The sequence below is a fragment of the Crinia signifera genome, unplaced genomic scaffold (genome assembly GCF_055691185.1).
Source record: "Crinia signifera unplaced genomic scaffold, ASM5569118v1 HAP2_SCAFFOLD_371, whole genome shotgun sequence".
Lineage (NCBI taxonomy): Eukaryota > Metazoa > Chordata > Amphibia > Anura > Myobatrachidae > Crinia > Crinia signifera.
In genome coordinates, this window is record NW_028142264.1 from 1,985 (window position 1) to 28,418 (window position 26,434).

The 26,434-nt window shown below is 44.5% G+C and overlaps 1 long non-coding RNA gene across 1 annotated transcript in view; it reads left to right on the forward strand.

Annotated features, from left to right (window-relative positions):
• The first annotated feature begins 2,414 nt into the window (after positions 1–2,414).
• LOC146055221 (uncharacterized) overlaps positions 2,415–26,434 on the forward strand; it is a 36,946-nt gene continuing 12,926 nt past the window's right edge. The window contains exons 1-3 of the long non-coding RNA XR_014468531.1: positions 2,415–2,561; positions 9,082–15,680; positions 20,285–25,713. This is a non-coding gene — a long non-coding RNA (uncharacterized LOC146055221). The remainder of the gene's footprint in view (positions 2,562–9,081; positions 15,681–20,284; positions 25,714–26,434) is intronic.

Consider the following 26,434-nt stretch of genomic DNA (forward strand, 5'->3'; position numbering starts at 1 on the left):
GTGAGTGAAAATAATAATTTTCACCTACTTTGGTAGAAATAAAATGATAACATATGGGCTCAATATACCACTTTCAAACCGCTGTACCCTATCACACTTGATTGGGGTGTGAAAACCGAAACCAGCAAATATCTTTTTCCATACTCAGCTATGTGCCTGGAGGGTGAAAGCTGGAACCTGTGAATGAAATGTCACCACCTTGGCAGGGTGCTTGGGGGAGTAAAGCCGGAACCGACGCATGAGATGTTCTGGCCGCGACGAGGAGCTTTTGGGAGTGAAAGACGGAACCGGCGCAAGAAATGTTCCGGCCGCGGCGTGATGGTTGGGGGGTGAAAGCCGAAAACGGTGCATGAGATGTTCCTGCCGCTGTGAGGTACTTATTTTCTACAAAAGTAAGTGAAAATAATAATTTTCACCTATTTTGGTAGAAATTAAGTGATAATATATAGGCCCCATATACCTTTTTCGCACTGCTGTACCCTATCACACTTGATTGGGGTGTGAAAACCGGAACTGGCAAATAACTTTTTCCATACGCAGCTATGTGCCTGGAAGGTGAGGTGCTTATTTTCTACAAAAGTGAGTGAAAATAATAATTTTCACCTACTTTGGTCGAAATAAAATGATAATATATAGGCTCAATATACCACTTTCACACCGCTGTACCCTATCACACTTGATTGGGGTGTGAAAACCAAAACCAGCAAATAACTTTTTCCATACTCAGCTATGTGTCTGGAGGGTGAAAGCTGGAATCTGTGAATGAAATGTCACCACCTTGGTAGGGTGCTTGGGGGAGTAAAGCCGGAACCGACGCATGAGATGTTCTGGCCGCGACGAGGTGCTTTTGGGAGTGAAAGCCGGAACCGGCGCAAGAAATGTTCCGGCCGCGGCGTGATGGTTGGGGGGTGAAAGCCGAAAACGGTGCATGAGATGTTCCTGCCGCTGTGAGGTGCTTATTTTCTACAAAAGTAAGTGAAAATAATAATTTTCACCTATTTTGGTAGAAATTAAGTGATAATATATAGGCCCCATATACCTTTTTCGCACTGCTGTACCCTATCACACTTGATTGGGGTGTGAAAACCGGATCTGACAAATAACTTTTTCCATACGCAGCTATGTGCCTGGAGGGTGAGGTGCTTATTTTCTACAAAAGTGAGTGAAAATAATAATTTTCACCTACTTTGGTAGAAATAAAATGATAATATATGGACTCAATATACCACTTTCAAACCGCTGTACCCTATCACACTTGATTGGGGTGTGAAAACCGAAACCAGCAAATAACTTTTTCCATACTCAGCTATGTGCCTGGAGGGTGAAAGCTGGAACCTGTGAATGAAATGTCACCACCTTGGCAGGGTGCTTGGGGGAGTAAAGCCGGAACCGACGCATGAGATGTTCTGGCCGCGACGAGGTGCTTTTGGGAGTGAAAGCCGGAACCGGCGCAAGAAATGTTCCGGCCGCGGTGTGATGGTTGGGGGGTGAAAGCCGAAAACGGTGCATGAGATGTTCCTGCCGCTGTGAGGTGCTTATTTTGTACAAAAGTAAGTGAAAATAATAATTTTCACCTATTTTGGTAGAAATGAAGTGATAATATATAGGCCCCATATACCTTTTTCGCACTGCTGTTCCCTATCACACTTGATTGGGGTGTGAAAACCGGAACTGGCAAATAACTTTTTCCATGCGCAGCTATGAGCCTGGAGGGTGAGGTGCTTATTTTCTACAAAAGTGAGTGAAAATAATAATTTTCACCTACTTTGGTAGAGATAAAATGATAATATATGGGCTCAATATACCACTTTCAAACCGCTGTACCCTATCACACTTGATTGGGGTGTGAAAACCGAAACCAGCAAATAACTTTTTCCATACTCAGCTATGTGCCTGGAGGGTGAAAGCTGGAACCTGTGAATGAAATGTCGCTACCTTGGCAGGGTGCTTGGGGGAGTAAAGCCGGAACCGACGCATGAGATGTTCTGGCCGCGACGAGGTGCTTTTGGGAGTGAAAGCTGGAACCGGCGCATGAAATGTTCCGGCCATGGCGAGGTGCTTTGGCAAGGTGCCAGATCTGGCACATGAGATTGACATGCAGGGGGGTGAAAGCCTAAACTGGCGCATGAGATGTTCCAGGCACTGTGAGGTGCTTGGGGGGTGATAGTCCCTGACAGCTCCTCAAGACTGGCTGCTGCAAAGTACGTACCCGGGGACATGCTCAGTTTGTAAAACTGAGTGCCGGGTCCACAGTTAAGGGTCTAATATGTGCTGTAGCATGTATTTGCAATCACTGTGGCAGGGACTGATAAGGATGACTTGTGTTATCTGTACAGTACTGCATTTATGAGTGTTACGATGTAAGACACAGTATTAATAAATATTCATGTATGTCATGAACATATTATCGCGCCTCCTTCTTCTTTTTTTCAGGTAGACCTTCTCCATGAATGAATTGTGATGTCAACTACTTACCCACCTACATCTCTGGACTACTGTGACGTCATTTTTACTACAGCATATTCCAAACCTCGGATGGCAGAAGCAGCTACCCACAACAGGTAAGGAGGCGCGATAATATCTTGCTGGCATACATGCGTGTTTATCAAATGTGTATATTTGTTATAGACCCGTACATTACGTTTAAAGTTTGATGAATTTAGGTCCTTATATTATTTTATGCAGACAGCGAGCCAAATCAGGACTGATATCTGTGCAGGAGATATCAGTGATATTGTCTGCATTGCCTTTTTATTGAATGTCAAGAATACTTATTTTGTACTAAAGTAGGTGAATATAATAATTTTCACCTACTTTGATAAAAATTAAGTGATAGTACATAGGCCCCATATACCACTTACACACCGCTGTACCCTATCACACTTGATTGGGGTGTGAAAACTGTACACGGCGAATAACCTGCTCCATAAGCAGCTCTGTGCCTGGAGGGTGAAAGCTGGAACCTGTGAATGAAATGTTCCCGACTTGGCAAGTTGCTTGGGGGAGTAAAGCTGGAACCGACGCATGAGATGTTCTGGCCGCGACGAGGTGCTTTTGGGAGTGAAAGCCGGAACCGGCGCAAGAAATGTTCCGGCCGCGGCGTGATGGTTGGGGGGTGAAAGCCGAAAACGGTGCATGAGATGTTCCTGCCTCTGTGAGGTGCTTATTTCCTACAAAAGTAAGTGAAAATAATAATTTTCACCTACTTTGGTAGAAATAAAATGATAATATATAGGCTCAATATACCACTTTCACACCGCTGTACCCTATCACACTTGATTGGGGTGTGAAAACCGAAACCAGCAAATAACTTTTTCCATACTCAGCTATGTGCCTGGAGGGTGAAAGCATTTACCTGTGAATGAAATGTCACCAGCTTGGGGTGCTTGGGGAGTGAAGCCGGAACCGACGCATGAGATGTTCTGGCCGCGACAAGGTGCTTTTGGGTGTGAAAGCTGGAACCGGCGCAAGAAATCTTCCGGCCGCGGAGTGATGGTTGGGGGGTGAAAGCCGAAAACGGTGCACGAGATGTTCCTGCCGCTGTGAGGTACTTATTTTCTACAAAAGTAAGTGAAAATAATAATTTTCACCTATTTTGGTAGAAATGAAGTGATAATATATAGGCCCCATATACCTTTTTCGCACTGCTGTACCCTATCACACTTGATTGGGGTGTGAAAACCGGAACTGGCAAATAACTTTTTCCATACGCAGCTATGTGCCTGGAAGGTGAGGTGCTTATTTTCTACAAAAGTGAGTGAAAATAATAATTTTCACCTACTTTGGTCGAAATAAAATGATAATATATAGGCTCAATATACCACTTTCACACCGCTGTACCCTATCACACTTGATTGGGGTGTGAAAACCGAAACCAGCAAATAACTTTTTCCATACTCAGCTATGTGTCTGGAGGGTGAAAGCTGGAACCTGTGAATGAAATGTCACCACCTTGGCAGGGTGCTTGGGGGAGTAAAGCCGGAACCGACGCATGAGATGTTCTGGCCGCGACGAGGTGCTTTTGGGAGTGAAAGACGGAACCGGCGCAAGAAATGTTCCGGCCGCGGCGTGATGGTTGGGGGGTGAAAGCCGAAAACGGTGCATGAGATGTTCCTGCCGCTGTGAGGTACTTATTTTCTACAAAAGTAAGTGAAAATAATAATTTTCACCTATTTTGGTAGAAATTAAGTGATAATATATAGGCCCCATATACCTTTTTCGCACTGCTGTACCCTATCACACTTGATTGGGGTGTGAAAACCGGAACTGGCAAATAACTTTTTCCATACGCAGCTATGTGCCTGGAAGGTGAGGTGCTTATTTTCTACAAAAGTGAGTGAAAATAATAATTTTCACCTACTTTGGTCGAAATAAAATGATAATATATAGGCTCAATATACCACTTTCACACCGCTGTACCCTATCACACTTGATTGGGGTGTGAAAACCAAAACCAGCAAATAACTTTTTCCATACTCAGCTATGTGTCTGGAGGGTGAAAGCTGGAACCTGTGAATGAAATGTCACCACCTTGGTAGGGTGCTTGGAGGAGTAAAGCCGGAACCGACGCATGAGATGTTCTGGCCGCGACGAGGTGCTTTTGGGAGTGAAAGCCGGAACCGGCGCAAGAAATGTTCCGGCCGCGGCGTGATGGTTGGGGGGTGAAAGCCGAAAACGGTGCATGAGATGTTCCTGCCGCTGTGAGGTGCTTATTTTCTACAAAAGTAAGTGAAAATAATAATTTTCACCTATTTTGGTAGAAATGAAGTGATAATATATAGGCCCCATATACCTTTTTCGCACTGCTGTACCCTATAACACTTAATTGGGGTGTGAAAACCGGAACTGGCAAATAACTTTTTCCATACGCAGCTATGTGCCTGGAAGGTGAGGTGCTTATTTTCTACAAAAGTGAGTGAAAATAATAATTTTCACCTACTTTGGTAGAAATAAAATGATAACATATGGGCTCAATATACCACTTTCAAACCGCTGTACCCTATCACACTTGATTGGGGTGTGAAAACCGAAACCAGCAAATATCTTTTTCCATACTCAGCTATGTGCCTGGAGGGTGAAAGCTGGAACCTGTGAATGAAATGTCACCACCTTGGCAGGGTGCTTGGGGGAGTAAAGCCGGAACCGACGCATGAGATGTTCTGGCCGCGACGAGGAGCTTTTGGGAGTGAAAGACGGAACCGGCGCAAGAAATGTTCCGGCCGCGGCGTGATGGTTGGGGGGTGAAAGCCGAAAACGGTGCATGAGATGTTCCTGCCGCTGTGAGGTACTTATTTTCTACAAAAGTAAGTGAAAATAATAATTTTCACCTATTTTGGTAGAAATTAAGTGATAATATATAGGCCCCATATACCTTTTTCGCACTGCTGTACCCTATCACACTTGATTGGGGTGTGAAAACCGGAACTGGCAAATAACTTTTTCCATACGCAGCTATGTGCCTGGAAGGTGAGGTGCTTATTTTCTACAAAAGTGAGTGAAAATAATAATTTTCACCTACTTTGGTCGAAATAAAATGATAATATATAGGCTCAATATACCACTTTCACACCGCTGTACCCTATCACACTTGATTGGGGTGTGAAAACCAAAACCAGCAAATAACTTTTTCCATACTCAGCTATGTGTCTGGAGGGTGAAAGCTGGAATCTGTGAATGAAATGTCACCACCTTGGTAGGGTGCTTGGGGGAGTAAAGCCGGAACCGACGCATGAGATGTTCTGGCCGCGACGAGGTGCTTTTGGGAGTGAAAGCCGGAACCGGCGCAAGAAATGTTCCGGCTGCGGCGTGATGGTTGGGGGGTGAAAGCCGAAAACGGTGCATGAGATGTTCCTGCCACTGTGAGGTGCTTATTTTCTACAAAAGTAAGTGAAAATAATAATTTTCACCTATTTTGGTAGAAATGAAGTGATAATATATAGGCCCCATATACCTTTTTCGCACTGCTGTACCCTATCACACTTGATTGGGGTGTGAAAACCGGAACTGGCAAATAACTTTTTCCATACGCAGCTATGTGCCTGGAGGGTGAGGTGCTTATTTTCTACAAAAGTGAGTGAAAATAATAATTTTCACCTACTTTGGTAGAAATAAAATGATAATATATGGACTCAATATACCATTTTCAAACCGCTGTACCCTATCACACTTGATTGGGGTGTGAAAACCGAAACCAGCAAATAACTTTTTCCATACTCAGCTATGTGCCTGGAGGGTGAAAGCTGGAACCTGTGAATGAAATGTCACCACCTTGGCAGGGTGCTTGGGGGAGTAAAGCCGGAACCGACGCATGAGATGTTCTGGCCGCGACGAGGTGCTTTTGGGAGTGAAAGCCGGAACCGGCGCAAGAAATGTTCCGGCCGCGGCGTGATGGTTGGGGGGTGATAGCTGAAAACGGTGCATGAGATGTTCCTGCCTCTGTGAGGTGCTTTTTTTCTACAAAAGTAAGTGAAAATATTAATTTTCACCTACTTTGGTAGAAATGAAGTGATAATATATAGGCCCCATATACCTTTTTCGCACTGCTGTACCCTATCACACTTGATTGGGGTGTGAAAACCGGATCTGACAAATAACTTTTTCCATACGCAGCTATGTGCCTGGAGGGTGAGGTGCTTATTTTCTACAAAAGTGAGTGAAAATAATAATTTTCACCTACTTTGGTAGAAATAAAATGATAATATATAGGCTCAATATACCACTTTCACACCGCTGTACCCTATCACACTTGATTGGGGTGTGAAAACCAAAACCAGCAAATAACTTTTTCCATACTCAGCTATGTGCCTGGAGGGTGAAAGCTGGAACCTGTGAATGAAATGTCACCACCTTGGCAGGGTGCTCGGTGGAGTAAAGCCAGAACCGACGCATGAGATGTTCTGGCCGCGACGAGGTGCTTTTGGGAGTGAAATCCGGAACCGGCGCAAGAAATGTTCCGGCCGCGGCGTGATGGTTGGGGGGTGAAAGCCGAAAACGGTGCATGAGATGTTCCTGCCGCTGTGAGGTGCTTATTTTGTACAAAAGTAAGTGAAAATAATAATTTTCACCTATTTTGGTAGAAATGAAGTGATAATATATAGGCCCCATATACCTTTTTCGCACTGCTGTTCCCTATCACACTTGATTGGGGTGTGAAAACCGGAACTGGCAAATAACTTTTTCCATGCGCAGCTATGAGCCTGGAGGGTGAGGTGCTTATTTTCTACAAAAGTGAGTGAAAATAATAATTTTCACCTACTTTGGTAGAAATAAAATGATAACATATGGGCTCAATATACCACTTTCAAACCGCTGTACCCTATCACACTTGATTGGGGTGTGAAAACCGAAACCAGCAAATAACTTTTTCCATACTCAGCTATGTGCCTGGAGGGTGAAAGCTGGAACCTGTGAATGAAATGTCACCACCTTGGCAGGGTGCTTGGGGGAGTAAAGCCGGAACCGACGCATGAGATGTTCTGGCCGCGACGAGGTGCTTTTGGGAGTGAAAGCCGGAACCGGCGCAAGAAATGTTCCGGCCGCGGCGTGATGGTTGAGGGGTGATAGCTGAAAACGGTGCATGAGATGTTCCTGCCTCTGTGAGGTGCTTTTTTTCTACAAAAGTAAGTGAAAATAATAATTTTCACCTACTTTGGTAGAAATGAAGTGATAATATATAGGCCCCATATACCTTTTTCGCACTGCTGTACCCTATCACACTTGATTGGGGTGTGAAAACCGGATCTGACAAATAACTTTTTCCATACGCAGCTATGTGCCTGGAGGGTGAGGTGCTTATTTTCTACAAAAGTGAGTGAAAATAATAATTTTCACCTACTTTGGTAGAAATAAAATGATAATATATAGGCTCAATATACCACTTTCACACCGCTGTACCCTATCACACTTGATTGGGGTGTGAAAACCAAAACCAGCAAATAACTTTTTCCATACTCAGCTATGTGCCTGGAGGGTGAAAGCTGGAACCTGTGAATGAAATGTCACCACCTTGGCAGGGTGCTCGGTGGAGTAAAGCCGGAACCGACGCATGAGATGTTCTGGCCGCGACGAGGTGCTTTTGGGAGTGAAAGCCGGAACCGGCGCAAGAAATGTTCCGGCCGCGGCGTGATGGTTGGGGGGTGAAAGCCGAAAACGGTGCATGAGATGTTCCTGCCGCTGTGAGGTGCTTATTTTGTACAAAAGTAAGTGAAAATAATAATTTTCACCTATTTTGGTAGAAATGAAGTGATAATATATAGGCCCCATATACCTTTTTCGCACTGCTGTTCCCTATCACACTTGATTGGGGTGTGAAAACCGGAACTGGCAAATAACTTTTTCCATGCGCAGCTATGAGCCTGGAGGGTGAGGTGCTTATTTTCTACAAAAGTGAGTGAAAATAATAATTTTCACCTACTTTGGTAGAGATAAAATGATAATATATAGGCTCAATATACCACTTTCAAACCGCTGTACCCTATCACACTTGATTGGGGTGTGAAAACCGAAACCAGCAAATAACGTTTTCCATACTCAGCTATGTGCCTGGAGGGTGAAAGCTGGAACCTGTGAATGAAATGTCGCTACCTTGGCAGGGTGCTTGGGGGAGTAAAGCCGGAACCGACGCATGAGATGTTCTGGCCGCGACGAGGTGCTTTTGGGAGTGAAAGCTGGAACCGGCGCATGAAATGTTCCGGCCATGGCGAGGTGCTTTGGCAAGGTGCCAGATCTGGCACATGAGATTGCCATGCAGGGGGGTGAAAGCCTAAACTGGCGCATGAGATGTTCCAGGCACTGTGAGGTGCTTGGGGGGTGATAGTCCCTGACAGCTCCTCAAGACTGGCTGCTGCAAAGTTCGTACCCGGGGACATGCTCAGTTTGTAAAACTGAGTGCCGGGTCCACAGTTAAGGGTCTAATATGTGCTGTAGCATGTATTTGCAATCACTGTGGCAGGGACTGATAAGGATGACTTGTGTTGTCTGTACAGTACTGCATTTATGAGTGTTACGATGTAAGACACAGTATTAATAAATATTCATGTATGTCATGAACATATTATCGCGCCTCCTTCTTCTTTTTTTCAGGTAGACCTTCTCCATGAATGAATTGTGATGTCAACTACTTACCCACCTACATCTCTGGACTACTGTGACGTCATTTTTACTACAGCATATTCCAAACCTCGGATGGCAGAAGCAGCTACCCACAACAGGTAAGGAGGCGCGATAATATCTTGCTGGCATACATGCGTGTTTATCAAATGTGTATATTTGTTATAGACCAGTACATTACGTTTAAAGTTTGATGAATTTAGGTCCTTATATTATTTTATGCAGACAGCGAGCCAAATCAGGACTGATATCTGTGCAGGAGATATCAGTGATATTGTCTGCATTGCCTTTTTATTGAATGTCAAGAATACTTATTTTGTACTAAAGTAGGTGAATATAATAATTTTCACCTACTTTGATAAAAATTAAGTGATAGTACATAGGCCCCATATACCACTTTCACACCGCTGTACCCTATCACACTTGATTGGGGTGTGAAAACTGTACACGGCGAATAACCTGCTCCATAAGCAGCTCTGTGCCTGGAGGGTGAAAGCTGGAACCTGTGAATGAAATGTTCCCGACTTGGCAAGTTGCTTGGGGGAGTAAAGCTGGAACCGACGCATGAGATGTTCTGGCCGCGACGAGGTGCTTTTGGGAGTGAAAGCCGGAACCGGCGCAAGAAATGTTCCGGCCGCAGCGTGATGGTTGGGGGGTGAAAGCCGAAAACGGTGCATGAGATGTTCCTGCCGCTGTGAGGTGCTTATTTTCTACAAAAGTAAGTGAAAATAATAATTTTCACCTACTTTGGTAGAAATAAAATGATAATATATAGGCTCAATATACCACTTTCACACCGCTGTACCCTATCACACTTGATTGGGGTGTGAAAACCGAAACCAGCAAATAACTTTTTCCATACTCAGCTATGTGCCTGGAGGGTGAAAGCATTTACCTGTGAATGAAATGTCACCAGCTTGGGGTGCTTGGGGAGTGAAGCCGGAACCGACGCATGAGATGTTCTGGCCGTGACAAGGTGCTTTTGGGTGTGAACGCTGGAACCGGCGCAAGAAATCTTCCGGCCGCGGAGTGATGGTTGGGGGGTGAAAGCCGAAAACGGTGCACGAGATGTTCCTGCCGCTGTGAGGTACTTATTTTCTACAAAAGTAAGTGAAAATAATAATTTTCACCTATTTTGGTAGAAATGAAGTGATAATATATAGGCCCCATATACCTTTTTCGCACTACTGTACCCTATCACACTTGATTGGGGTGTGAAAACCGGAACTGGCAAATAACTTTTTCCATACGCAGCTATGTGCCTGGAAGGTGAGGTGCTTATTTTCTACAAAAGTGAGTGAAAATAATAATTTTCACCTACTTTGGTCGAAATAAAATGATAATATATAGGCTCAATATACCACTTTCACACCGCTGTACCCTATCACACTTGAATGGGGTGTGAAAACCGAAACCAGCAAATACATTTTTCCATACTCAGCTATGTGTCTGGAGGGTGAAAGCTGGAACCTGTGAATGAAATGTCACCACCTTGGCAGGGTGCTTGGGGGAGTAAAGCCGGAACCGACGCATGAGATGTTCTGGCCGCGACGAGGTGCTTTTGGGAGTGAAAGCCGGAACCGGCGCAAGAAATGTTCCGGCCGCGGCGTGATGGTTGGGGGGTGAAAGCCGAAAACGGTGCATGAGATGTTCCTGCCGCTGTGAGGTACTTATTTTCTACAAAAGTAAGAGAAAATAATAATTTTCACCTATTTTGGTAGAAATGAAGTGATAATATATAGGCCCCATATACCTTTTTCGCACTGCTGTACCCTATCACACTTGATTGGGGTGTGAAAACCGGAACTGGCAAATAACTTTTTCCATACGCAGCTATGTGCCTGGAAGGTGAGGTGCTTATTTTCTACAAAAGTGAGTGAAAATAATAATTTTCACCTACTTTGGTCGAAATAAAATGATAATATATAGGCTCAATATACCACTTTCACACCGCTGTACCCTATCACACTTGATTGGGGTGTGAAAACCAAAACCAGCAAATAACTTTTTCCATACTCAGCTATGTGTCTGGAGGGTGAAAGCTGGAACCTGTGAATGAAATGTCACCACCTTGGTAGGGTGCTTGGAGGAGTAAAGCCGGAACCGACGCATGAGATGTTCTGGCCGCGACGAGGTGCTTTTGGGAGTGAAAGCCGGAACCGGCGCAAGAAATGTTCCGGCCGCGGCGTGATGGTTGGGGGGGTGAAAGCCGAAAACGGTGCATGAGATGTTCCTGCCGCTGTGAGGTGCTTATTTTCTACAAAAGTAAGTGAAAATAATAATTTTCACCTATTTTGGTAGAAATGAAGTGATAATATATAGGCCCCATATACCTTTTTCGCACTGCTGTACCCTATCACACTTAATTGGGGTGTGAAAACCGGAACTGGCAAATAACTTTTTCCATACGCAGCTATGTGCCTGGAAGGTGAGGTGCTTATTTTCTACAAAAGTGAGTGAAAATAATAATTTTCACCTACTTTGGTAGAAATAAAATGATAACATATGGGCTCAATATACCACTTTCAAACCGCTGTACCCTATCACACTTGATTGGGGTGTGAAAACCGAAACCAGCAAATAACTTTTTCCATACTCAGCTATGTGCCTGGAGGGTGAAAGCTGGAACCTGTGAATGAAATGTCACCACCTTGGCAGGGTGCTTGGGGGAGTAAAGCCGGAACCGACGCATGAGATGTTCTGGCCGCGACGAGGTGCTTTTGGGAGTGAAAGCCGGAACCGGCGCAAGAAATGTTCCGGCCGCGGCGTGATGGTTGGGGGGTGATAGCTGAAAACGGTGCATGAGATGTTCCTGCCTCTGTGAGGTGCTTTTTTTCTACAAAAGTAAGTGAAAATAATAATTTTCACCTACTTTGGTAGAAATGAAGTGAAAATATATAGGCCCCATATACCTTTTTCGCACTGCTGTACCCTATCACACTTGATTGGGGTGTGAAAACCGGACCTGACAAATAACTTTTTCCATACGCAGCTATGTGCCTGGAGGGTGAGGTGCTTATTTTCTACAAAAGTGAGTGAAAATAATAATTTTCACCTACTTTGGTAGAAATAAAATGATAATATATAGGCTCCATATACCTTTTTCGCACTGCAGTTCCCTATCACACTTGATTGGGGTGTGAAAACCGAAACCAGCAAATAAATTTTTCCATACTCAGCTATGTGTCTGGAGGGTGAAAGCTGGAACCTGTGAATGAAATGTCACCACCTTGGCAGGGTGCTTGGGGGAGTAAAGCCGGAACCGACGCATGAGATGTTCTGGCCGCGACGAGGTGCTTTTGGGAGTGAAAGACGGAACTGGCACAAGAAATGTTCCGGCCGCGGCGTGATGGTTGGGGGGTGAAAGCCGAAAACGGTGCATGAGATGTTCCTGCCGCTGTGAGGTGCTTATTTTCTACAAAAGTAAGTGAAAATAATAATTTTCACCTATTTTGGTAGAAATGAAGTGATAATATATAGGCCCCATATACCTTTTTCACACTGCTGTACCCTATCACACTTGATTGGGGTTTGAAAACCGGAACTGGCAAATAACTTTTTCCATACGCAGCTATGTGCCTGGAGGGTGAGGTGCTTATTTTCTACAAAAGTGAGTGAAAATAATAATTTTCACCTACTTTGGTAGAAATAAAATGATAATATATGGACTCAATATACCACTTTCAAACCGCTGTACCCTATCACACTTGATTGGGGTGTGAAAACCGAAACCAGCAAATAAATTTTTCCATACTCAGCTATGTGCCTGGAGGGTGAAAGCTGGAACCTGTGAATGAAATGTCACCACCTTGGCAGGGTGCTTGGGGCAGTAAAGCCGGAACCGACGCATGAGATGTTCTGGCCGCGACGAGGTGCTTTTGGGAGTGAAAGCCGTTACCGGCGCAAGAAATGTTCCGGCCGCGGCGTGATGGTTGGGGGGTGAAAGCCGAAAACGGTGCATGAGATGTTCCTGCCGCTGTGAGGTGCTTATTTTCTACAAAAGTAAGTGAAAATAATAATTTTCACCTATTTTGGTAGAAATGAAGTGATAATATATAGGCCCCATATACCTTTTTCGCACTGCTGTACCCAATCACACTTAATTGGGGTGTGAAAACCGGAACTGGCAAATAACTTTTTCCATACGCAGCTATGTGCATGGAAGGTGAGGTGCTTATTTTCTACAAAAATGAGTGAAAATAATAATTTTCACCTACTTTGGTAGAAATAAAATGATAACATATGGGCTCAATATACCACTTTCAAACCGCTGTACCCTATCACACTTGATTGGGGTGTGAAAACCGAAACCAGCAAATAACTTTTTCCATACTCAGCTATGTGCCTGGAGGGTGAAAGCTGGAACCTGTGAATGAAATGTCACCACCTTGGCAGGGTGCTTGGGGGAGTAAAGCCGGAACCGACGCATGAGATGTTCTGGCCGCGACGAGGTGCTTTTGGGAGTGAAAGCCGGAACCGGCGCAAGAAATGTTCCGGCCGCGGCGTGATGGTTGGGGGGTGATAACCGAAAACGGTGCATGAGATGTTCCTGCCTCTGTGAGGTGCTTTTTTTCTACAAAAGTAAGTGAAAATAATAATTTTCACCTACTTTGGTAGAAATGAAGTGATAATATATAGGCCCCATATACCTTTTTCGCACTGCTGTACCCTATCACACTTGATTGGGGTGTGAAAACCGGACCTGACAAATAACTTTTTCCATACGCAGCTATGTGCCTGGAGGGTGAGGTACTTATTTTCTACAAAAGTGAGTGAAAATAATAATTTTCACCTACTTTGGTAGAAATAAAATGACAATTTATGGGCTCAATATACCACTTTCACACCGCTGTACCCTATCACACTTGATTGGGGTGTGAAAACCGAAACCAGCAAATAACTTTTTCCATACTCAGCTATGTGCCTGGAGGGTGAAAGCATGAACCTGTGAATTAAATGTCACCACCTTGGCAGGGTGCTTGGGGGAGTAAAGCCGGAACCGACGCATGAGATGTTCTGGCCGCGACAAGGTGCTTTTGGGTGTGAAAGCTGGAACCGGCGCAAGAAATCTTCCGGCGGCGGAGTGATGGTTGGGGGGTGAAAGTCTAAAATGGTGCACGAGATGTTCCTGCCGCTGTGAGGTACTTATTTTCTACAAAAGTAAGTGAAAATAATAATTTTCACCTACTTTGGTAGAAATGAAGTGATAAAATATATAGAGCCCCATATACCTTTTTCACACTGCTGTACACTATCACACTTGATTGGGGTGTGAAACCCGAAACTGGCAAATAACTTTTTCCATACGCAGCTACAGTATGTGCCTGGAGGGTGAGGTGCTTATTTTCTACAAAAGTGAGTGAAAATAATAATTTTCACCTACTTTGGTAGAAATAAAATGATAATATATAGGCTCAATATACCACTTTCACACCGCTGTACCCTATCACACTTGATTGGGGTGTGAAAACCAAAACCAGCAAATAACTTTTTCCATACTCAGCTATGTGCCTGGAGGGTGAAAGCTGGAACCTGTGAATGAAATGTCACCACCTTGGCAGGGTGCTCGGTGGAGTAAAGCCGGAACCGACGCATGAGATGTTCTGGCCGCGACGAGGTGCTTTTGGGAGTGAAAGCCGGAACCGGCGCAAGAAATGTTCCGGCCGCGGCGTGATGGTTGGGGGATGAAAGCCGAAAACGGTGCATGAGATGTTCCTGCCGCTGTGAGGTGCTTATTTTCTACAAAAGTAAGTGAAAATAATAATTTTCACCTATTTTGGTAGAAATGAAGTGATAATATATAGGCCCCATATACCTTTTTTTGCACTGCTGTTCCCTATCACACTTGATTGGGGTGTGAAAACCGAAACCAGCAATTAACTTTTTCCATACTCAGCTATGTGCCTGGAGGGTGAAAGCTGGAACCTGTGAATGAAATGTCACTACCTTGGCAGGGTGCTTGGGGGAGTAAAGCCGGAACCGACGCATGAGATGTTCTGGCCGCGACGAGGTGCTTTTGGGAGTGAAAGCTGGAACCGGCGCATGAAATGTTCCGGCCATGGCGAGGTGCTTTGGCAAGGTGCCAGATCTGGCACATGAGATTGCCATGCAGGGGGGTGAAAGCCTAAACTGGCGCATGAGATGTTCCAGGCACTGTGAGGTGCTTGGGGGGTGATAGTCCCTGACAGCTCCTCAAGACTGGCTGCTGCAAAGTTCGTACCCGAGTACATGCTCAGTTTGTAAAACTGAGTGCCGGGTCCACAGTTAAGGGTCTAATATGTGCTGTAGCATGTATTTGCAATCACTGGGGCAGGGACTGATAAGGATGACTTGTGTTGTCTGTACAGTGCTGCATTTATGAGTGTTACGATGTAAGACACAGTATTAATAAATATTCATGTATGTCATGAACATATTATCGCGCCTCCTTCTTCTTTTTTTCAGGTAGACCTTCTCCATGAATGAATTGTGATGTCAACTACTTACCCACCTACATCTCTGGACTACTGTGACGTCATTTTTACTACAGCATATTCCAAACCTCGGATGGCAGAAGCAGCTACCCACAACAGGTAAGGAGGCGCGATAATATCTTGCTGGCATACATGCGTGTTTATTAAATGTGTATATTTGTTATAGACCCGTACATTACGTTTAAAGTTTGATGAATTTAGGTCCTTATATTATTTTATGCAGACAGCGAGCCAAATCAGGACTGATATCTGTGCAGGAGATATCAGTGATATTGTCTGCATTGCCTTTTTATTGAATGTCAAGAATACTTATTTTGTACTAAAGTAGGTGAATATAATAATTTTCACCTACTTTGATAAAAATTAAGTGATAGTACATAGGCCCCATATACCACTTTCACACCGCTGTACCCTATCACACTTGATTGGGGTGTGAAAACTGTACACGGCGAATAACCTGCTCCATAAGCAGCTCTGTGCCTGGAGGGTGAAAGCTGGAACCTGTGAATGAAATGTCACCACCTTGGCAGGGTGCTTGGGGGAGTAAAGCTGGAACCGACGCATGAGATGTTCTGGCCGCGACTAGGTGCTTTTGGGAGTGAAAGCCGGAACCGGCGCAAGAAATGTTACGGCCGCGGCGTGATGGTTGGGGGGTGATAGCCAAAAACGGTGCATGAGATGTTCCTGCCGCTGTGAGGTGCTTTTTTTTCTACAAAAGTAAGTGAAAATAATAATTTTCACCTACTTTGGTAGAAATGAAGTGATAAAATATATAGAGCCCCATATACCTTTTTCACACTGCTGTACCCTATCACACTTGATTGGGGTGTGAAAACCGAAACTGGCAAATAACTTTTTCCATATGCAGCTATGTGCCTGGAGGGTGAGGTGCTTTTTTTCTACAAAAGTGAGTGAAAATAATAATTTTCACCTACTTTGGTCGAAATAAAATGATAATATATAGGCTCAATATACCACTTTTACACCGCTGTACCCTATCACACTTGATTGGGGTGTGAAAACCAAAACCAGCAAATAACTTTTTCCATACTCAGCTATGTGTCTGGAGGGTGAAAGCTGGAACCTGTGAATGAAATGTCACCACCTTGGTAGGGTGCTTGGGGGAGTAAAGCCGGAACCGACGCATGAGATGTTCTGGCCGCGACGAGGTGCTTTTGGGAGTGAAAGCCGGAACCGGCGCAAGAAATGTTCTGGCCGCGGCGTGATGGTTGGGTGGTGAAAGCCGAAAACTGTGCATGAGATGTTCCTGCCGCTGTGAGGTGCTTATTTTCTACAAAAGTAAGTGAAAATAATAATTTTCACCTATTTTGGTAGAAATGAAGTGATAATATATAGGCCCCATATACCTTTTTCGCACTGCTGTACCCTATCACACTTGATTGGGGTGTGAAAACCGGAACTGGCAAATAACTTTTTCCATACGCAGCTATGTGCCTGGAAGGTGAGGTGCTTATTTTCTACAAAAGTGAGTGAAAATAATAATTTTCACCTACTTTGGTCGAAATAAAATGATAATATATAGGCTCAATATACCACTTTCACACCGCTGTACCCTATCACACTTGATTGGGGTGTGAAAACCAAAACCAGCAAATAACTTTTTCCATACTCAGCTATGTGTCTGGAGGGTGAAAGCTGGAACCTGTGAATGAAATGTCACCACCTTGGTAGTGTGCTTGGGGGAGTAAAGCCGGAACCGACGCATGAGATGTTCTGGCCGCGACGAGGTGCTTTTGGGAGTGAAAGCCGGAACCGGCGCAAGAAATGTTCCGGCCGCGGCGTGATGGTTGGGTGTTGAAAGCCGAAAACGGTGCATGAGATGTTCCTGCCGCTGTGAGGTGCTTATTTTCTACAAAAGTAAGTGAAAATAATAATTTTCACCTATTTTGGTAGAAATGAAGTGATAATATATAGGCCCCATATACCTTTTTCGCACTGCTGTACCCTATCACACTTGATTGGGGTGTGAATACCGGAACTGGCAAATAACTTTTTCCATACGCAGCTATGTGCCTTGAGGGTGAGGTGCTTATTTTCTACAAAAGTGAGTGAAAATAATAATTTTCACCTACTTTGGTCGAAATAAAATGATAATATATAGGCTCAATATACCACTTTCACACCGCTGTACCCTATCACACTTGATTGGGGTGTGAAAACCAAAACCAGCAAATAAATTTTTCCATACTCAGCTATGTGCCTGGAGTGTGAAAGCTGGAACCTGTGAATGAAATGTCACCACCTTGGCAGGGTGCTTGGGGGAGTAAAGCCGGAACCGACGCATGAGATGTTCTGGCCGCGATGAGGTGCTTTTGGGAGTGAAAGCCGTTACCGGCGCAAGAAATGTTCCGGCCGCGGCGTGATGGTTGGGGGGTGAAAGCCGAAAACGGTGCATGAGATGTTCCTGCCGCTGTGAGGTGCTTATTTTCTACAAAAGTAAGTGAAAATAATAATTTTCACCTATTTTGGTAGAAATGAAGTGATAATATATAGGCCCCATATACCTTTTTCGCACTGCTGTACCCAATCACACTTAATTGGGGTGTGAAAACCGGAACTGGCAAATAACTTTTTCCATACTCAGCTATGTGCCTGGAGGGTGAAAGCATTTACCTGTGAATGAAATGTCACCAGCTTGGGGTGCTTGGGGAGTGAAGCCGGAACCGACGCATGAGATGTTCTGGCCGCGACAAGGTGCTTTTGGGTGTGAAAGCTGGAACCGGCGCAAGAAATCTTCCGGCCGCGGAGTGATGGTTGGGGGGTGAAAGCCGAAAACGGTGCACGAGATGTTCCTGCCGCTGTGAGGTACTTATTTTCTACAAAAGTAAGTGAAAATAATAATTTTCACCTATTTTGGTAGAAATGAAGTGATAATATATAGGCCCCATATACCTTTTTCGCACTGCTGTACCCTATCACACTTGATTGGGGTGTGAAAACCGGAACTGGCAAATAACTTTTTCCATACGCAGCTATGTGCCTGGAAGGTGAGGTGCTTATTTTCTACAAAAGTGAGTGAAAATAATAATTTTCACCTACTTTGGTCGAAATAAAATGATAATATATAGGCTCAATATACCACTTTCACACCGCTGTACCCTATCACACTTGATTGGGGTGTGAAAACCGAAACCAGCAAATAAATTTTTCCATACTCAGCTATGTGTCTGGAGGGTGAAAGCTGGAACCTGTGAATGAAATGTCACCACCTTGGCAGGGTGCTTGGGGGAGTAAAGCCGGAACCGACGCATGAGATGTTCTGGCCGCGACGAGGTGCTTTCGGGAGTGAAAGCCGGAACCGGCGCAAGAAATGTTCCGGCCGCGGCGTGATGGTTGGGGGGTGATAGCCGAAAAACGGTGCATGAGATGTTCCTGCCTCTGTGAGGTGCTTTTTTTCTACAAAAGTAAGTGAAAATAATAATTTTCACCTACTTTGGTAGAAATGAAGTGATAATATATAGGCCCCATATACCTTTTTCGCACTGCTGTACCCTATCACACTTGATTGGGGTGTGAAAACCGGACCTCACAAATAACTTTTTCCATACGCAGCTATGTGCCTGGAGGGTGAGGTGCTTATTTTCTACAAAAGTGAGTGAAAATAATAATTTTCACCTACTTTGGTAGAAATAAAATGATAATTTATGGGCTCAATATACCACTTTCACACCGCTGTACCCTATCACACTTGATTGGGGTGTGAAAACCGAAACCAGCAAATAACTTTTTCCATACTCAGCTATGTGCCTGGAGGGTGAAAGCATGAACCTGTGAATGAAATGTCACCACCTTGGCAGGGTGCTTGGGGGAGTAAAGCCGGAACCGACGCATGAGATGTTCTGTCCGCGACAAGGTGCTTTTGGGTGTGAAAGCTGGAACCGGCGCAAGAAATCTTCCGGCCGCGGAGTGATGGTTGGGGGGTGAAAGTCGAAAATGGTACACGAGATGTTCCTGCCGCTGTGAGGTACTTATTTTCTACAAAAGTAAGTGAAAATAATAATTTTCACCTACTTTGGTAGAAATGAAGTGATAAAATATATAGAGCCCCATATACCTTTTTCACACTGCTGTACACTATCACACTTGATTGGGGTGTGAAAACCGAAACCAGCAATTAACTTTTTCCATACTCAGCTATGTGCCTGGAGGGTGAAAGCTGGAACCTGTGAATGAAATGTCACTACCTTGGCAGGGTGCTTGGGGGAGTAAAGCCGGAACCGACGCATGAGATGTTCTGGCCGCGACGAGGTGCTTTTGGGAGTGAAAGCTGGAACCGGCGCATGAAATGTTCCGGCCATGGCGAGGTGCTTTGGCAAGGTGCCAGATCTGGCACATGAGATTGCCATGCAGGGGGGTGAAAGCCTAAACTGGCGCATGAGATGTTCCAGGCACTGTGAGGTGCTTGGGGGGTGATAGTCCCTGACAGCTCCTCAAGACTGGCTGCTGCAAAGTACGTACCCGGGGACATGCTCAGTTTGTAAAACTGAGTGCCGGGTCCACAGTTAAGGGTCTAATATGTGCTGTAGCATGTATTTGCAATCACTGTGGCAGGGACTGATAAGGATGACCTGTGTTTTCTGTACAGTACTGCATTTATGAGTGTTACGATGTAAGACACAGTATTAATAAATATTCATGTATGTCATGAACATATTATCGCGCCTCCTTCTTCTTTTTTTCAGGTAGACCTTCTCCATGAATGAATTGTGATGTCAACTACTTACCCACCTACATCTCTGGACTACTGTGACGTCATTTTTACTACAGCATATTCCAAACCTCGGATGGCAGAAGCAGCTACCCACAACAGGTAAGGAGGCGCGATAATATCTTGCTGGCATACATGCGTGTTTATCAAATGTGTATATTTGTTATAGACCCGTACATTACGTTTAAAGTTTGATGAATTTAGGTCCTTATATTATTTTATGCAGACAGCGAGCCAAATCAGGACTGATATCTGTGCAGGAGATATCAGTGATATTGTCTGCATTGCCTTTTTATTGAATGTCAAGAATACTTATTTTGTACTAAAGTAGGTGAATATAATAATTTTCACCTACTTTGATAACAATTAAGTGATAGTACAAAAGCCCCATATACCACTTTCACACCGCTGTACCCTATCACACTTGATTGGGGTGTGAAAACTGTACACGGCGAATAACCTGCTCCATAAGCAGCTCTGTGCCTGGAGGGTGAAAGCTGGAACCTGTGAATGAAATGTTCCCGACTTGGCAAGTTGCTTGGGGGAGTAAAGCTGGAACCGACGCATGATATGTTCTGGCCGCGACGAGGTGCTTTTGGGAATGAAAGCCGGAACCGGCGCAAGAAATGTTCCGGCCGCGGCGTGATGGTTGGGGGGTGAAAGCCGAAAACGGTGCATGAGATGTTCCTGCCGCTGTGAGGTGCTTATTTTCTACAAAAGTAAGTGAAAATAATAATTTTCACCTACTTTGGTAGAAATAAAATGATAATATATAGGCTCAATATACCACTTTCACACCGCTGTACCCTATCACACTTGATTGGGGTGTGAAAACCGAAACCAGCAAATAACTTTTTCCATACTCAGCTATGTGCCTGGAGGGTGAAAGCATTTACCTGTGAATGAAATGTCACCAGCTTGGGGTTCTTGGGGAGTGAAGCCGGAACCGACGCATGAGATGTTCTGGCCGTGACAAGGTGCTTTTGGGTGTGAAAGCTGGAACCGGCGCAAGAAATCTTCCGGCCGCGGAGTGATGGTTGGGGGGTGAAAGACGAAAATGGTGCACGAGATGTTCCTGCCGCTGTGAGGTACTTATTTTCTACAAAAGTAAGTGAAAATAATAATTTTCACCTATTTTGGTAGAAATGAAGTGATAATATATAGGCCCCATATACCTTTTTCGCACTACTGTACCCTATCACACTTGATTGGGGTGTGAAAACCGGAACTGGCAAATAACTTTTTCCATACGCAGCTATGTGCCTAGAAGGTGAGGTGCTTATTTTCTACAAAAGTGAGTGAAAATAATAATTTTCACCTACTTTGGTCGAAATAAAATGATAATATATAGGCTCAATATACCACTTTCACACCGCTGTACCCTATCACACTTGATTGGGGTGTGAAAACCGAAACCAGCAAATACATTTTTCCATACTCAGCTATGTGTCTGGAGGGTGAAAGCTGGAACCTGTGAATGAAATGTCACCACCTTGGCAGGGTGCTTGGGGGAGTAAAGCCGGAACCGACGCATGAGATGTTCTGGCCGCGACGAGGTGCTTTTGGGAGTGAAAGCCGGAACCGGCGCAAGAAATGTTCCGGCCGCGGCGTGATGGTTGGGGGGTGAAAGCCGAAAACGGTGCATGAGATGTTCCTGCCGCTGTGAGGTACTTATTTTCTACAAAAGTAAGTGAAAATAATAATTTTCACCTATTTTGGTAGAAATGAAGTGATAATATATAGGCCCCATATACCTTTTTCGCACTGCTGTACCCTATCACACTTGATTGGGGTGTGAAAACCGGAACTGGCAAATAACTTTTTCCATACGCAGCTATGTGCCTGGAAGGTGAGGTGCTTATTTTCTACAAAAGTGAGTGAAAATAATAATTTTCACCTACTTTGGTCGAAATAAAATGATAATATATAGGCTCAATATACCACTTTCACACCGCTGTACCCTATCACACTTGATTGGGGTGTGAAAACCAAAACCAGCAAATAACTTTTTCCATACTCAGCTATGTGTCTGGAGGGTGAAAGCTGGAACCTGTGAATGAAATGTCACCACCTTGGTAGGGTGCTTGGAGGAGTAAAGCCGGAACCGACGCATGAGATGTTCTGGCCGCGACGAGGTGCTTTTGGGAGTGAAAGCCGGAACCGGCGCAAGAAATGTTCCGGCCGCGGCGTGATGGTTGGGGGGGTGAAAGCCGAAAACGGTGCATGAGATGTTCCTGCCGCTGTGAGGTGCTTATTTTCTACAAAAGTAAGTGAAAATAATAATTTTCACCTATTTTGGTAGAAATGAAGTGATAATATATAGGCCCCATATACCTTTTTCGCACTGCTGTACCCTATCACACTTAATTGGGGTGTGAAAACCGGAACTGGCAAATAACTTTTTCCATACGCAGCTATGTGCCTGGAAGGTGAGGTGCTTATTTTCTACAAAAGTGAGTGAAAATAATAATTTTCACCTACTTTGGTAGAAATAAAATGATAACATATGGGCTCAATATACCACTTTCAAACCGCTGTACCCTATCACACTTAATTGGGGTGTGAAAACCGAAACCAGCAAATAACTTTTTCCATACTCAGCTATGTGCCTGGAGGGTGAAAGCTGGAACCTGTGAATGAAATGTCACCACCTTGGCAGGGTGCTTGGGGGAGTAAAGCCGGAACCGACGCATGAGATGTTCTGGCCGCGACGAGGTGCTTTTGGGAGTGAAAGCCGGAACCGGCGCAAGAAATGTTCCGGCCGCGGCGTGATGGTTGGGGGGTGATAGCTGAAAACGGTGCATGAGATGTTCCTGCCTCTGTGAGGTGCTTTTTTTCTACAAAAGTAAGTGAAAATAATAATTTTCACCTACTTTGGTAGAAATGAAGTGATAATATATAGGCCCCATATACCTTTTTCGCACTGCTGTACCCTATCACACTTGATTGGGGTGTGAAAACCGGACCTGACAAATAACTTTTTCCATACGCAGCTATGTGCCTGGAGGGTGAGGTGCTTATTTTCTACAAAAGTGAGTGAAAATAATAATTTTCACCTACTTTGGTAGAAATAAAATGATAATATATGGACTCAATATACCACTTTTAAACCGCTGTACCCTATCACACTTTATTGGGGTGTGAAAACTGTACACGGCGAATAACCTGCTCCATAAGCAGCTCTGTGCCTGGAGGGTGAAAGCTGGAACCTGTGAATGAAATGTTCCCGACTTGGCAAGTTGCTTGGGGGAGTAAAGCTGGAACCGACGCATGAGATGTTCTGGCCGCGACGAGGTGCTTTTGGGAGTGAAAGCCGGAACCGGCGCAAGAAATGTTCCGGCCGCGGCGTGATGGTTGGGGGGTGAAAGCCGGAAACGGTGCATGAGATGTTCCTGCCGCTGTGAGGTGCTTATTTTCTACAAAAGTAAGTGAAAATAATAATTTTCACCTACTTTGGTAGAAATAAAATGATAATATATAGGCTCAATATACCACTTTCACACCGCTGTACCCTATCACACTTGATTGGGGTGTGAAAACCGAAACCAGCAAATAACTTTTTCCATACTCAGCTATGTGCCTGGAGGGTGAAAGCATTTACCTGTGAATGAAATGTCACCAGCTTGGGGTGCTTGGGGAGTGAAGCCGGAACCGACGCATGAGATGTTCTGGCCGCGACAAGGTGCTTTTGGGTGTGAAAGCTGGAACCGGCGCAAGAAATCTTCCGGCCGCGGAGTGATGGTTGGGGGGTGAAAGCCGAAAACGGTGCACGAGATGTTCCTGCCGCTGTGAGGTACTTATTTTCTACAAAAGTAAGTGAAAATAATAATTTTCACCTATTTTGGTAGAAATGAAGTGATAATATATAGGCCCCATATACCTTTTTCGCACTGCTGTACCCTATCACACTTGATTGGGGTGTGAAAACCGGAACTGGCAAATAACTTTTTCCATACGCAGCTATGTGCCTGGAAGGTGAGGTGCTTATTTTCTACAAAAGTGAGTGAAAATAATAATTTTCACCTACTTTGGTCGAAATGAAATGATAATATATAGGCTCAATATACCACTTTCACACCGCTGTACCCTATCACACTTGATTGGGGTGTGAAAACCGAAACCAGCAAATAAATTTTTCCATACTCAGCTATGTGTCTGGAGGGTGAAAGCTGGAACCTGTGAATGAAATGTCACCACCTTGGCAGGGTGCTTGGGGGAGTAAAGCCGGAACCGACGCATGAGATGTTCTGGCCGCGACGAGGTGCTTTCGGGAGTGAAAGCCGGAACCGGCGCAAGAAATGTTCCGGCCGCGGCGTGATGGTTGGGGGGTGATAGCCGAAAAACGGTGCATGAGATGTTCCTGCCTCTGTGAGGTGCTTTTTTTCTACAAAAGTAAGTGAAAATAATAATTTTCACCTACTTTGGTAGAAATGAAGTGATAATATATAGGCCCCATATACCTTTTTCGCACTGCTGTACCCTATCACACTTGATTGGGGTGTGAAAACCGGACCTCACAAATAACTTTTTCCATACGCAGCTATGTGCCTGGAGGGTGAGGTGCTTATTTTCTACAAAAGTGAGTGAAAATAATAATTTTCACCTACTTTGGTAGAAATAAAATGATAATTTATGGGCTCAATATACCACTTTCACACCGCTGTACCCTATCACACTTGATTGGGGTGTGAAAACCGAAACCAGCAAATAACTTTTTCCATACTCAGCTATGTGCCTGGAGGGTGAAAGCATGAACCTGTGAATGAAATGTCACCACCTTGGCAGGGTGCTTGGGGGAGTAAAGCCGGAACCGACGCATGAGATGTTCTGGCCGCGACGAGGTGCTTTTGGGAGTGAAAGCTGGAACCGGCGCATGAAATGTTCCGGCCATGGCGAGGTGCTTTGGCAAGGTGCCAGATCTGGCACATGAGATTGCCATGCAGGGGGGTGAAAGCCTAAACTGGCGCATGAGATGTTCCAGGCACTGTGAGGTGCTTGGGGGGTGATAGTCCCTGACAGCTCCTCAAGACTGGCTGCTGCAAAGTACGTACCCGGGGACATGCTCAGTTTGTAAAACTGAGTGCCGGGTCCACAGTTAAGGGTCTAATATGTGCTGTAGCATGTATTTGCAATCACTGTGGCAGGGACTGATAAGGATGACCTGTGTTTTCTGTACAGTACTGCATTTATGAGTGTTACGATGTAAGACACAGTATTAATAAATATTCATGTATGTCATGAACATATTATCGCGCCTCCTTCTTCTTTTTTTCAGGTAGACCTTCTCCATGAATGAATTGTGATGTCAACTACTTACCCACCTACATCTCTGGACTACTGTGACGTCATTTTTACTACAGCATATTCCAAACCTCGGATGGCAGAAGCAGCTACCCACAACAGGTAAGGAGGCGCGATAATATCTTGCTGGCATACATGCGTGTTTATCAAATGTGTATATTTGTTATAGACCCGTACATTACGTTTAAAGTTTGATGAATTTAGGTCCTTATATTATTTTATGCAGACAGCGAGCCAAATCAGGACTGATATCTGTGCAGGATATATCAGTGATATTGTCTGCATTGCCTTTTTATTGAATGTCAAGAATACTTATTTTGTACTAAAGTAGGTGAATATAATAATTTTCACCTACTTTGATAAAAATTAAGTGATAGTACATAGGCCCCATATACCACTTTCACACCGCTGTACCCTATCACACTTGATTGGGGTGTGAAAACTGTACACGGCGAATAACCTGCTCCATAAGCAGCTCTGTGCCTGGAGGGTGAAAGCTGGAACCTGTGAATGAAATGTTCCCGACTTGGCAAGTTGCTTGGGGGAGTAAAGCTGGAACCAACGCATGAGATGTTCTGGCCGCGACGAGGTGCTTTTGGGAGTGAAAGCCGGAACCGGCGCAAGAAATGTTCCGGCCGCGGCGTGATGGTTGGGGGGTGAAAGCCGAAAACGGTGCATGAGATGTTCCTGCCGCTGTGAGGTGCTTATTTTCTACAAAAGTAAGTGAAAATAATAATTTTCACCTACTTTGGTAGAAATAAAATGATAATATATAGGCTCAATATACCACTTTCACACCGCTGTACCCTATCACACTTGATTG